Source organism: Sphaerodactylus townsendi, linkage group LG03 (assembly GCF_021028975.2).
Source record: "Sphaerodactylus townsendi isolate TG3544 linkage group LG03, MPM_Stown_v2.3, whole genome shotgun sequence".
Lineage (NCBI taxonomy): Eukaryota > Metazoa > Chordata > Lepidosauria > Squamata > Sphaerodactylidae > Sphaerodactylus > Sphaerodactylus townsendi.
Window position 1 is genome coordinate 38,150,647 of NC_059427.1, and position 14,034 is coordinate 38,164,680.

Consider the following 14,034-nt stretch of genomic DNA (forward strand, 5'->3'; position numbering starts at 1 on the left):
TAATGGGAGAGCATTCCATAAAATGGGGGCTATTGCAGAGAAATCCCTTGGCATAGTCCCCACCTCCTCACCTCAGAGGGACCCTGGACCAGGAGTGGGGAAAGAACACTGGGAAAACCCTGACTACACCCGCAAATTCCATGGCCGTTTCCGCATGGGCAGAAAATGACGGCCTGGAGACAGTAAAAACGCCGTCTCCAGGCCTCCATTTGCACAGGGGGCGCATTCCCGAAGCCGGCGTATTCCCAGAGCGCTGGGAAGCACTCTTTTAGGGAATATGCCGCCGTGAAGCCGCTGCCGAGCGAACGGCAGCGGCTTCATGCCGCCTCCCCCACCTAGCACTTAACGTGTCCCTGGGCCTCCGGCGCATTGCCGAGGCCTGGGGACACACCCCCCTGGCCTGCGCCGCTGGAGCAGGCGCGTAGGGCCAGGGGGGCGTGTCCCCAGGCCTCGGCGACACGCCGGAGGCCCAGGGATGTGTCGGGTCGGCCGGGCGCCGGCGCTCCACGGCTCCGGCGTCCCGCCTCTTCCCGGGACCGTCCGTGCGGACAGTCCCAGCGTCTTCGGGCCAGCCATTTCTGCCGCCGTGCGGAAACGGCCCATGCTTTAACAGCGATGTAAAACAGCCCAAGAACAGCTTTAACAGCGATGTAAAACAGTCTCTCAAAATCCCTAGAGGTTTGCCCACTCTGTCTCCAAGTTTTGTACACTTCCCCAATGCTTGAATGTTCTCCAGTTGCTGGAAGCAAACACACAGCAGCCTCCAAGCAATATTTGTTTACGGATTGAACAAAACAGGCCTCCCACCTAAGGATTACATCAATTATCTTCCATCCCTAACTGTAGTAAGTTGACATCCCTAAATGAAGCCATCAGTACCTTCTGTCAAAGTCCATATAAGAGGGGCACAGCCCTCCATGATTTCTGAAAGAGTGTTAGTGGTCCTGCAACAAGAGAACAAGTGACCTGCCTCAGAAGCTCCAACCAAGTACCAAATACTGGGATGAAGATGATGCCACTTCTGTGTTGGAAGACAAGTCTCCCTGGAAAGACTCACCTGTCACCTTCTGTCACCTTCTGTTGTGATGGGTAGAAACATGTTCATTTCGTTAGCCATCCCTCCAGTGATCCCTCCTTCCTGAACTACATTTTAACTGTAACTTTCATGAATGTGTGTTTTATTGTACTACATGTGTCTTTTAGCTTGGTTTTAATTTGTGATTTGAATGGCTTTAACAGTGTTAGATACCTAGAGGTTCTGATCAATGCAGAAAGGTTGGATATAAATTTTGCAATTGAGTAATAATTGACACTAATAATAATAACTGGCAACTCGAGCAGCTAGACAAAGGGAGCCAAAAAAGGCAACAAAATTCAAAACAAAGGGAAGGAAGCTAGGTAGAAAAGTGTGCCACACTCCTTTACCAACAGATGAGTGGATTTTTAAGAGACACTTTATATGGTGATTAAAAAAAGAAAAATAACAGGTGAGGTATGTCAACTAAATGATCTCTGTAGATGGGTAGAAAGGGGGCTTCGAAATTCCATGACCAATCAGGAAACAGTACTGCAACAGAAACCTAAAACAAACTACAGCAACAATGTCATGGTTAGTGTTGTGGTTTTCTTAATTCCATACTCTACTCAAAATTCCTGATGACTGCAAGGTAATTTGCCACCATTTTAATATTTACTTGATGCGGGAACAAGACATGAATGTCATCTCATTTACATCAGTGAACACCATGTGTCCTTCATTTTGTTTTTACATAACTTTTTTTAACCAAGCTGTTTTCTGTAACTTAACTAAATCCAACTGCATACTAAAACAAAACATTAAAAATATTCAGAAGCAGTGCCGTCTGCACACCCCTAGGACTGCAAAATCTATAATATGTACATCTATTGGCAAACTGCTTTCAAGAGAAGACTATAAAATGCTTTTCTTCTTTAAAACTACAACTGCAAGCAAATATATATATATATATGCTTAAAGGAACCCAGCATGTTACATTAAAAGCATATTACTGTCAAAATTTGCAGGGATGACAAGCACAAAATAAATTGGATGTTACAGTAATAAAATGCATTTCCAGAAAGCAAATGAAGAAAAATAAAAAAGAAAGTTAAAAAAAGAGGAAAATAAGAGGAGTTTGATTTTTATACGAAACAGCCCTTCCAAAATGTCCAAGGTCAGATGTGGGGGCAGGGGGGAGTGTTGGATGTCACAAGTGACTTATGGCAACCCCACAGCTTTTTCAAGACAAGAAACATGAAGAGTTGGGGTTTCCATTGCCTGCTTCTGTGTTATGACTCTGGCATTCCTAGGTGGTCTCCCATCCAAATACTAACCAGGATTTCCAAGATCTGATGAGACTGGACAAGCCCGGGCTATTCAAATTGGGCTATGTGGTGTGGTATAAGTTTAACAAATAAAAAATAAAAAATTACTGACATGTATCCTACCTTAAGCAGTGAAGTTACTCTAGCCAAATGATCCTTCACCTATCTTAAATGGCTCTACCATTGGAGGAAGAACCACATAAGTTAAAGGAAGGCTCCCTAGACTGGTGGAGATTTTCAAAAGGTGCGGCCACGGCTGCTGCGGGGCCCATCACTGCAGGGTGGAGGGGCCCCACAGCAAAAGCCTTGTTGTTGCCCTTATGAGGGCAAGGATGCGACTTCAGGACCCAGCCCGTGCATGCGCAGGAGCCAGGCCCTGATTGGTCAAAGGTCTCATGAGACAGCAAGTTGCATCATCCGTGGGTGCCTGTAGGCACCCCATTTAAAAGGCATACGTGGGGCGAGTTGTGTGTTTATTGGGACAGAGGTGGTTTTAATGTTAACTTCAGCCCACAGGATCCCTTCTCAGCCTGCAATGCACTGTGGGAGGATACATGCCACTGTCTTGAATGCCAAACCAAGTTTACCATAATGACATTAAGTCACTTAGTAAATTACTCCTTTCACCTTTTCATACTAAATCAAACTACGTAAAGTTGCTTGATTGTCTTTACCAATTTATTGTAGGAGAAATCTACAACTATAAAAACTTGCAATTGATTATATTTTAACAACGCAGAGCAGATAAATACACAAAGCCATAAAACATTTTTTGAATGTTAAGCTCTGTTGGACTGAAACATGATTTCAAAATTACTTAGCATGCAATGCAATTCCAGAAGAGCTGCAGTAGCAAAAATATGCCTTCCTGATATAGCTCATCAACATAAATTTCAGGCACTGCTCTTAGAAAGACACACATTGACCTTAAACAAGTGACTCAAATATAAGAAATCTCTACCCTGCTTAATCATTTTTAACAAATTCTATTAAACGCTGCAATATAACTTTTAGAGTTCTATTCAGAGCTAGCCCTAATGTTTATTGACGTTTCCAACTAACTACAGGAAAACATGCCCTGTCCCTATAAGAGAGGTTAAATATGTGAAAATGAACATTTCAAGCTTTTCACAGAATGGAGTTAGATAACATCACCTGACAATTACTGATCAAACTGATACTAAAGGACAAATAGAGAGACCAGAAGAAGAAGAATATGGTTTTTAATACCCTGCTTTTCTCTACCTTAAAGTGATTTACAAACACCTCCCCTTTCTCTCCCCCAACAGACAACTTGTAAGGTAAGTGAGTTCAGAGAGAACTGTGACTAGCCAAGGTTACCCAACAGCCTTCATGTTTAGTTCACCAGATTAGAGTCCACTGCTCTTAACCACTACACCATACTAGCTCTTCAGTGGAAAAGGTAGCAAACCTAATGCAAGTAATCGGACTTCTATAAAAGCATGCAAATGTCACTGTTGTATAAGTTCAATTAACTAGCTGTACTGAAAATCTTCTAGCACCTAAGTATAATCTTATGAATTTGAGTTTTATCTAAGGTATTTTCAGAGCTGTTAAAAAATAGCTCATGTAGACATTAATTCATATGCATGTTGTTGCCTGAATATATTGCTGCAGCTGCAGCTTTCTTTTTGAAATTACGATAACGAATAATCTGTTGGTTCATTAGGATAAAATTATTTCCACCAAACTGGCACTGAAACTTGGTTGCCAGAAGAAGATTACAGATGCAGAAGGTACACATGCAAAGAAGAAAAATGCCCTTTGTGTAACAAAACTGAAATAAACTGTATTTTGAACCTTTATTTTCCAAAATGCAGAGAACCTTATTTGTTCAGGAGAGACTGTACTTTCATGAATTCATAAAGTAGCCATTGTTGTATTGTTCAGTTAAATTATCTGCTTTTTTATTTTATATTTATCACACACAAGAAGACTGACCCTATAACCATAAACAGCCAACACAATTATGCAAAAAACTGGAGAATTAATTCAGTCATTTCATATTGAATTCATAAAGCATAACTCACTGTAATAAATACTAACACAGAATACTTGCAACTAACAATCTGCAGTCACTATTTGCATATTCAAGCAGTTTGAGAATCGATATAGAAGCAAAAAGTTTAGGCAGACAGAAACTCCATGAGGGTAGAGGACAGATTTTTATAGTTCAGCTCTGATCTTTCCATATCAATATTCTATTATCACAGAATAATTTCTCAAATTAAGCAGCTTTTCTGACATGCTAGAAAATGCATATTTGCTAACAAATATGAAAAAATCACACAAAAATATGAAATGTACTACAGATTTTAATAATAAACAAAATGCTTACGAAAGGGTCTATACCGGTGATTTATATATGCAACGGTGCCCATATGTCCTGTGTGTGTACACTTTATAAACTTTTGAACATATTCATAGTCTTATAGCCAGAACCCAACAAGCATAATCAGTTATAACAATGTCTCAAAAATCAGAGATTCTGTCTTTTAGCCTTATTGTTCCAAAGTACCTTAACATATCTACAAGCATTTTATTTTTAGGACATGCACAAAGATCAAATACAAAAGTCTGATGTCCCAAACTTCCCAATTCACAAAACAGATCACCTCTGATTGGTTCACTGGTCTGTATAGCACCGGACTGACCCATTACCAAATGCCCAAGCCATAACCAAACCCTGTCACAAGACTTGCATAACAGTGTGAAAAACATTTCAATATTTTAGTTTTTTAATTGGTTTGAGTCCTCAAAGACTTGTTGAAGCGTTAGATTGTACTGTGCTATTTCACTGCAATGATACATCACTATTATGCTACTTTTTAAAAAAGAAATGATTTGGTATCATTGTATAGTGCAAAATGGTTTTGGGGACTTGAAATAGCAGGATGAGCCAGACAACTGGCAATGGAGCAGAACCTCCAAAAGGGAAAAAATGTCACAGAAGCAATTTGGTAGAAAACATCAATTCAAAAGAGGTTTGACAAACCACAGAAGAGACACCGGGGGAGGGGGGAAAGGGGCACAGGTCAATTATGTAACTGAAATTCACAAAAATAGTTTGGGACCAAAACTGTCGTAATAAGGCCATGTGGACATTATCAAAGATGGCTTACTGGTGACAGTAGATAACACAATTTTGGCCAAAATCAAATTAAGGGTGACATTATAAAAAGGCATATATAACTCTCATTCATTCATTCATTCATTCATTCATTCATTCATTCATTCATTACACTTATAGGCCGCCTCATCCCTGAAGGGCTCGAGGCGGCTCACAACATGGCTGTTCCAACGAGCAGCAAATCAACAATATAAAAACTCAGATCCCTTAAAACCTATGCAGCAATAAATTAAAACCACAGAAGTATGTTAAAACAAATTGTTGAAACAGGCGCCCGAACCAAGGCTAAGGAAGGGAGGAAATAGGTAGGGCCTGCGATGTTATCAGTGGATCAGGCCCAACCACAATAGAGAAGATGGAGACAGGCAGCTTCAGATTCAGTGGGGGGCACTGGTGGAAGCCCGGTGGAATAGCTCCGGTGGAATAGCTCCATCTTACAGGGCCTGCGGAACTCACTAAGGTCCCGCAGGGCCCGGACAGCTGGAGGTAGAGCATTCCACCAGGCAGGGGCCAGAGCCATAAAGGCTCTGGCCCGGGTCGAGGCCAGCCATATCATCGCGGGGCCAGGGGTCACCAGCAGTTCTGCCGCCGCCGAATGCAGCGGCCTATGTGGGACATAAGGGGTGATGCGGTCCCATAGGTATGAGGGCCCCATGCCGCGTAAGGCCTTAAAGGTCAATACCAGCACCTTGAAAACGATCCAGAACTCCACTGGGAGCCAGTGCAGACGGCATAGCACAGGGGTGATATGATCTGAGTAATCACCACCTGTCAAAAGCCGAGCCGCTGCATTCTGGACCAGCTTCAACTTCCGGATCAATCGCAAGGGAAGGCCTGCGTAGAGCGAGTTACAGTAATCCAACCTCGAGGTGACCGTCGCATGGATCACAGTGGCCAGGTCGGACTGGGAGAGATAGGGAGCCAGCCACCGCGCCTGGCGAAGATGGAAAAATATTAGAGATGTAGAAGGCTGGGGGCACTGTTCCCATATTTCCATAGGATTTTTTCCAGTAAAAACATAGGGAAACTTAGACCCACTCCACACAGGTCAAAAACAGCACCCCTGGAATGGTAAAAACGCTGTTCCAGGGGACGCTGTTTGCACGGCCATGCCTTTTCCCCGAAACCTGCGGGGAAACGCTGTTTTTCTGCCTCTCTCAATGCAAATGGCACCAGGTTGGAAGTGCTGTTTTTAGGTGCCTCCTGCTTTCCCCACACTTACCTTCTCTCCCTGCAGAGAGGAGACATGCCTACACAGCCCTTCGATCCCACAGAGGTCGGAGGGCAGCGTGGGCACGTCTCTTTGTTCCTGTGGAGCTCTGAGGGAGAGGAGGTAAGTGTGGGGAAGCAAAATGGAGGCACCTCCGTGGGCTACGGCTGCTCTGGGGCCACTCACACCTCATCCAGTGAATGGCTCCAGGGTCACACTGGCATCATGTATGTGCAGCTACTGCAGGGGGACCATGCAGAACAGGCCCTAGGGGAGCAATAGAAGAGAAAACCCCTCCATAAAATATTTTTCTTTGAAATTGATGTTTAAGACAAAATTTTATTCACTCAGTTTTTATAGAATTCACCTTTTTCATCAGATAATTGGGAGATTTGACTGAAAAACATTCCTAGAAGAAGTCTTAAAGTTACTCAATTAGAGCAACAGGCAGTCCCATCCAGGCACTAGGTTGCTGGCCGTGGCACTGCAGCTATACCTGGCCCCAAAATAAACTTCCAGGCAACATGGAGAAGACACAAAGTCTCTCCACCTTCGAGAAGTCTCAGTAAGCTATACTGCGCTTATGCCAGTCAAAAGGCTGGCCTAAGTGTGGGCTGTGGCCCACCAGTGCAACACCAGCAAAGGTAGGAAGGGAGCGGACTAGAATTGGCTCCTCTCCTGCCAGCAGCACAGATGTAGGAACACTGCAGCAGCACCCGGTGCCATGTCCCACAACTGGGGGAGGGCAGTGGCTGCCACACAGCCAGGTTTAGTGCCCCAAAGAGGAGTAAGTGCCCCAAAGAGGTCAAATCCACCGGTGTGGTTGCCCTGCTGCTCCCAGTAGAGGATCCCTCCCTTTGGATGGGGCTGAAAACAGACATAGGTCTGTCAAGAAAGCTACCACTGCTTATCTAGATCTAGATAAGGATCTAGACCAGCTGTTAATGGAAGATGCAAAAGAAAAGTCCTGAAGTTAGCAATGAATTCCAACAAACAGTTATGGCCAATTCCAAGTTGAATGCAAAACAAGAAGAAAAGTTGTTTCAGTCACCCCAAACATCTCTTTCAATCAAAAGAATTGCAAATTTTAGCCATTCCACTGTTCTTACAAAATCCATATTAGATTGTTGTTCTGATCAACTGCAACCCATGATGTAGCAATCAGGATTCACAATGCTCTTTGGAAATAGAAAAATACTGAACAATTGGTTTCAGTGAAGTTTGTTTTCCTCCTATGTTTAAAGCCTACCTTTCCCATTCATTCCGTAACCTCGAACAGATGGGAAAATTTGACCTAAGGTTTTATACATTCCTGTTCTATAAGCCTATTTACATAGTAATGTCAAGCACTGAAAATAAAGCTAGCACTTTAATCTCACAAGGTGAATTTCTATTGAATTGAAATATGAAAAAGCAAAAACAGCAACAAACTCAACACTAGAATGGATTTTAAAAGAACATAACTTAGCTGTAGAACTATATTCATACCTACATTTCGACATATCACGGTAGTAACTGAACATAATGCCTTAGTCAAAGGTTGCATTTTAATGTAATCAGAATTTGGAACACAATCTAGATAAGAGACTTTCTGTTCATTCTTTAATTTATGTACTTTAGAATCATCAGGTAGTGTTGCCAAAACAAGGTTCCAAGAAGCATGACATCAAAAGAGCAGAACAAAACATGGTACTTTCAAATATTAGGAACTTGAAAAAATCAGGCAAAAGCTTGGGGGGGGGGGGAGTTATATATGATCACTTTTCCAGCGCAATTTTTTTTCACCTTTAATCTTGGTATTAAACATAACATGGCATCTCATGGCCTGGCCTGGATGTTATAAAATTACTCTTGGACATGCATTGGTTTTATTGACAACTAATTGTAAAAAACAAGAGAGAGAGAAACTATTAAAAAGCAACATGTACAGGCTTCCACAGTTTCCAGCAACACTTTAAAATCCAAAGCTGTCCTGAAAAACATCATGCATTATGTTCTCATGACCACCCTATGCAATTGGCTAGATGCAACAAAGATATTCTTGCCGAGAGTGCCATCATGTGTTATTGTTAGGAAGGGTTATCTCAAGGCTAATAATACTCTGACTCATCACAAAGCTGACATTGAAATGGAGTATCACTTAACCCTAAAAATGCTTCAGGGTTTGCTTAGGTAATTCTCATACTAGAATTCTAATATTTGTATTCTCATACTAGGTATTTAGCATCACAGTTTCAAAAAAACTTAATTATTAAAAGAACTTAATGTACCTAACCAGACTTTCTAAAAGCAAGAGTAGTTCAACAATTGATCCAATACTGGGTGAAGGCTCCATCTCACTTCCAGCAAAGTTGACAGCCATCTTTCAGAAATGGTTTCTCCAAGGATTTCTTCCAATGCACAAGGAGCTAGACTAGACTATCCATAAGACCCCTTCTAATTCTTTGATTTAATCATCGGCCAGTAATCAAGGATCTTCAAAATGGACATCTACTGATCAACTAGGTACTTGGTATTTGCTCTAGCATTCATATTTAGTTTATGTACTTAAAACATTTTTATTGCCATCTTTACACCCTAATTCAGGGTTCCCAATGCAGCAAACACTAAAGAATTTCAGACCTTAAAATGCATTTAAACTATAAATAGATAAAAAATTAAACAATTAGGTAACACAAAATAGACACAAAGATATCCAACAAATCACACAAACAAGAGAAGCATAAATAAGAGATAGTGATGGTATTCCAAACAAAATAACAAAGTCTGTACCCACTGGTAGAATGATAAAGGGAGAAAGACAAAGCTCCATGAAAGAGGGAGTTCCAAAGTTCTGGCACCATAACCAAAAAGTCCCTTTTTCTGGTTGCCTCTGATGTCAAGGGCACCTGATGTCAAGGGCACCTGATGTCAAGGGTCTCTGAAGATGACCAGAGTTGTGAGGCTGGTTCATATGGAAGCAGCCAGTTCTTCAAATATGGTGTCCACAAGCTGCACTGGGTTTTAAAGGTCAATACCAGCATGGCTGTCTCTGATTAAGGTTCAAATCTTAGGTCATATCAAAGATCACATGGTGCACTTAAAGCTGACTTAATCCTGTTAGTTACATTTTACTGATAATATGACTTACCAATTAAACTTCAGATATTCGCTAGACATCCACATCCACTACAACATTTTATTTTGTTGGGCCATGATAATCAGTCTACCACTTGTCGCAGAGATCTCTTAATTGGGATTAGTTAGACTAGAAGCTTAATTGGGGTTAGGTAGCTGCGTGGCATAATGGTTAAGTGATTGCACTGCCATTCACACGTTCAGGAGTTTGAGCCCCCTGTCGGTCAGATATCCTGACAGCTGGCTCATGGTCAACTCAGCCAGCCAGCCATTCTTTGGTCAATAAATGAGTACCTAGCACATAGCTAGCGGGTAAAGAATAGCTGGGGGAAGCAATGGCAAACTACCCCACAAAAACGACTTGCCTATGAAATCACTGCTCACAGTGGTACCCCAGGGTCGAACACGACTGAAGAGGAAACTTTACTTTACTTTAGACTAGAAGCCCCATTATTTATATCAGAAAACAAGCGAGGTTACAATATTCACATCCAACAGCAATTTCTGCCCGCAGTACCAACAAAATGTCTGCATCTTAAGTAATAGTACTGCAAAGTACACAAAGCTGCTTAAGCTATATAAATATTAAACCCCATTAAACAGTCTCCACATGCTTTTAGCATTTCTAAACAATAGCTAGGCTTTGTAAATAAAATAATCATAGACCTGTAAACATCAAAGTACCAAGTATATACTGACTTCAAGATGCAAACTACTTTTGTCCAAGGCCATTAGAAAGTATGTTCTTTTAAAGAGACAGTATTCATCAGCAATTTTGAAGTGAATGTTACAAGTCTCTATTAAACAGTGCTGTCGAACACTCCTATTAAAAAGCATCCGTTTCAAATGCCTTTGCAACCAAATGCATAATGAATATATTTCCATACCTGTCTGCATGCATCCCTGAAATGTGCCATGAAAGTCAGAGAGTCCATTATAAATCTTCATTTCTTGTTTATCGCTCTGCCTGTTAAAAAAAGTCACTCCTGTCTGAAACTCAGACATCAATTTTTTTAAACAAGTTTCCAAAGTGCCTATAAAACTTCAGCCACAGCCCTCAAAATTAGGTAACGCAGCTTGTGCTGCGTTTAGCAGCATTATCACAGGCTGTTGAAAGGAATTATACTAGCAGCTGAGATGAATGCAGAGTGAGGGATTCACTGCTCTTTCTGACTTCATCCTTTGACCAGCAGCAAGGCAGTTCTACAATGTGTCTGTGGGGAGGTCAACATACAAGGAAAAATATCCCTGTTCAAATGTGACAGAAAACCACCAGTGGTTCAGTCTGAGTGGTTCCTGCCACCTTGTCAAAAGATACAAGAAAGTGGTCAACCAGCACTTTCTAATATAAAACCTCAAATCAGTGAGAATCCAATCCAAAAACCATTATTAGGCATAAAACCAGAAGAAATCTGTGAGAAAAATGGCCAGCTAAATGCCATGTAATTACGAAACTTAGTTTATCAGATAAATAATGAATTGGGGAGACAGCTCTGGATAATCAGGATGACCTAAATTATAACTGCAGTGTTTAATCTGTGATCGCTTACTGAGAGCAAAAAAATAAATATATTGCACAAGATGTAAAAGGATTTCTAAAAGGAAGAATTCATTATTCATTGTTGCTCTGAACCTGAACATATGAAACTGAACAGGTTTGCCCCTAAGTAGCCTTTCTTGATGGGGATAAAACAACAGAACAAAGACTGCAGTTTTACCATCCTTCTAATTGGACTTTATATGAGCCAGACATAAAACAAACTCTTCAGTTTACCGATAAAGTGATCTTCAATTAAAGGCTTTTTCTTTTTCTTTTGGATTTAAAAAAAAATCCCTTGCAGAAAGCATCTCTGACCCCTAGTGCTCACAGAAGTTAAGAGTGAAAAGAGAATAGTTCAGTGAAGCTACCAATTATAGAGCAGCCCAAACAGAACACCGTTAGCATCATTTGCTGCGTTCTGTTAAGGACTACAGCAGGAAAAAAAACTAGTTTCCCTCCTTTTCTCTGAACATCAGTACTTAGGAAAGAAATTCCACATAGCAAGAAGCAATCCATCACTGAGTGATTTCCCCATGCAACTCAACTGTTTTATAGGATGTTCAATAATAATTTTTAAAAAACCCTTGGACAATGCAGGTACCACAAGTTATCAGGACTAGCCAGTAAAAACAGTTTCAGGGATTCTTATTTTAAAGCAGATCTCTTCCCCCCCCCCCCCCAGGAAATTCACCTTAATGAGGGAGCGTTCTAACCCCAAATGAAGCTGGCATGAAAATTCCAACCAACTCTTGCACTGAAGCATGAAATCCATCAAAACCTGCCCAGCTCCCACTACCCCCACCCCATGTTTTGGCTTCACATACCCTGTCGACTTCATCAATTCCTCACCCCAGCAAAGCGAAGTGTTTTTTGGAAAGAGCACCACCTCTGGTTTTGCATACATCCCTCTCGCCCTCCATAGGTGCACATTCTGATTTATTTCTCAGGCGCAGCAACTTCGACTGTCTTTGTGTGTGTGTTTATGTCATGCGTTTATTCTAATACAATGAAACAGAAGTGAAAATGAAGCAAGTGTGTGAAAAGTGGTCTCAGGTACAGCCTCGCTCAACAAAACACGAAGCCCCCCCCCCCCCCCGATCGCTGTCAGGAATGTGTAGACTTCATTTCTCCTTGGCAAACCCCCCAAAAAACCATGCTGAGAAAGCCAGAGAAGGAAGACGGCTTTTAAAAAATAAAGGCAGACATCAGAATGGGTAGACGATGCATGCATGAGAAAACTTATGTAGATCGCACTGAACCCCCTACTCTACCCCTACTGAACCTTGGCAAACCCAAAAAAGGGTGCTGAGAAAGCGAGAGAAGGAATGCGATGAAAAAAACAACTAAAGCCAGACATCTGAATTCCTAGGTGATACATGTATGAGAAAACTTGTTTAGATGGCACCGAACCCCCTACCCTACCCCTACTGAACCTTGGCAAACGCAAAAAGGGTGCTAAGAAAGCCACAGAAGGAAGACGGTTTAAAAAAATAAATAAAGGCAGACATCTGAATTCCTACACGAAGCAGGTCTGAGAAAACTTATATAGATCGCACTGAACCACCTACCCTATCCCTACTGAACCTGCCCACTCAGACTTTCCACATTGAGAACATATCCAGGACAGACATTAATCTCTCTCTCTCTCCCCCACCACCCCGCGCTGAGCTTCCAAGTTTACCCTACCTTAACACGGGCTAATGCATTTCTACCAAGTCGGCTCCCAGCCACACTCCGTCATCCCACAATCCCCATGCAAAGCGGTTGGCAAACCCGTGGCCGTCGCTCTCCGCCCCAAAAGTTTCCTTCGCCCCCTACAGAGGCAGCTTTCCCTTGGCTGCTTCCACCCTGGCGAGGTTGACCGGCCACCCACCTGGCCTCCGGCAGCGCGCGCCTAGATCCCGGCGCTCGGGGAGAGAGAGAGGGCCCCCCCCCCCTTCCCAAGGAACAGCCTCGCGCCTATAATCCTGCGGCTCCTTCTGCAGTTCGCGCCGCCTCTTCTGGAGCCGACGGCGCTGCGCTCGCGGATGGCGAGGGGCGAGGGAGGAGGGGGAGGCGGGAGGCGGAGGCAAGGAGGACCCGCGCGGGCTCATTAAGAGCGCGAGGCTCTCCGACGGCGCCAGCGCTTGCCCGCTGTTTTGACGGCTCCCCACCCTCTCTTGGAAGGCGCCTTTCAGCTCTATGGAGATTTCAGCACCTTTGCTTCTTCATGTGGGAGGTTCTCTGGAGTGACTGCGAGCGAGCGGGTCTGGACTGTGAACCGCGGGAAGGATTGAGCTTGAGAACCTCTCTCTCTTTCTCTCTCTCTATGTATGTATGTGAAGGAGAAGAAGAAGAAGAGTTTGGATTTATATCCCCCCCTTTCTCTCCTGTAAGGAGATTCAAAGGGGCTTACAATCTCCTTTCCCTTCCCCCCTCACAACAAACACCCTGTGAGGTGGGTGGGGCTGAGAGAGCTCCAAAGAGCTGTGTCCAGCCCAAGGTCACCCAGCTGGTGTGTGTGGGAGTGCACAGGCTGATCTGAATTCCCCAGATAAGCCTCCACAGCTCAAGCGGCAGAGCGGGGAGTCAAACCCCGTTCCTCCAGATTAGAGTGCACCAGCTCTTAACCACTACGCCAGTGCTGCGTAGGAGAGAGTATGGTTTTGTTTGAACATCGCACTCGCTCGATGG

At 42.9% G+C, this 14,034-nt stretch overlaps 1 protein-coding gene across 1 annotated transcript in view; it reads right to left on the reverse strand.

The window, feature by feature from the left end:
* LOC125427769 (contactin-3-like) overlaps nt 1–13,363 on the reverse strand; it is a 259,865-nt gene extending 246,502 nt beyond the window's left edge. Inside the window, exon 1 of the mRNA XM_048487326.1 lies at nt 13,235–13,363. The gene's annotated coding sequence lies outside the window, so the exon portion shown is untranslated. The remainder of the gene's footprint in view (nt 1–13,234) is intronic.
* Between the last annotated feature and the right edge of the window lie 671 nt (nt 13,364–14,034).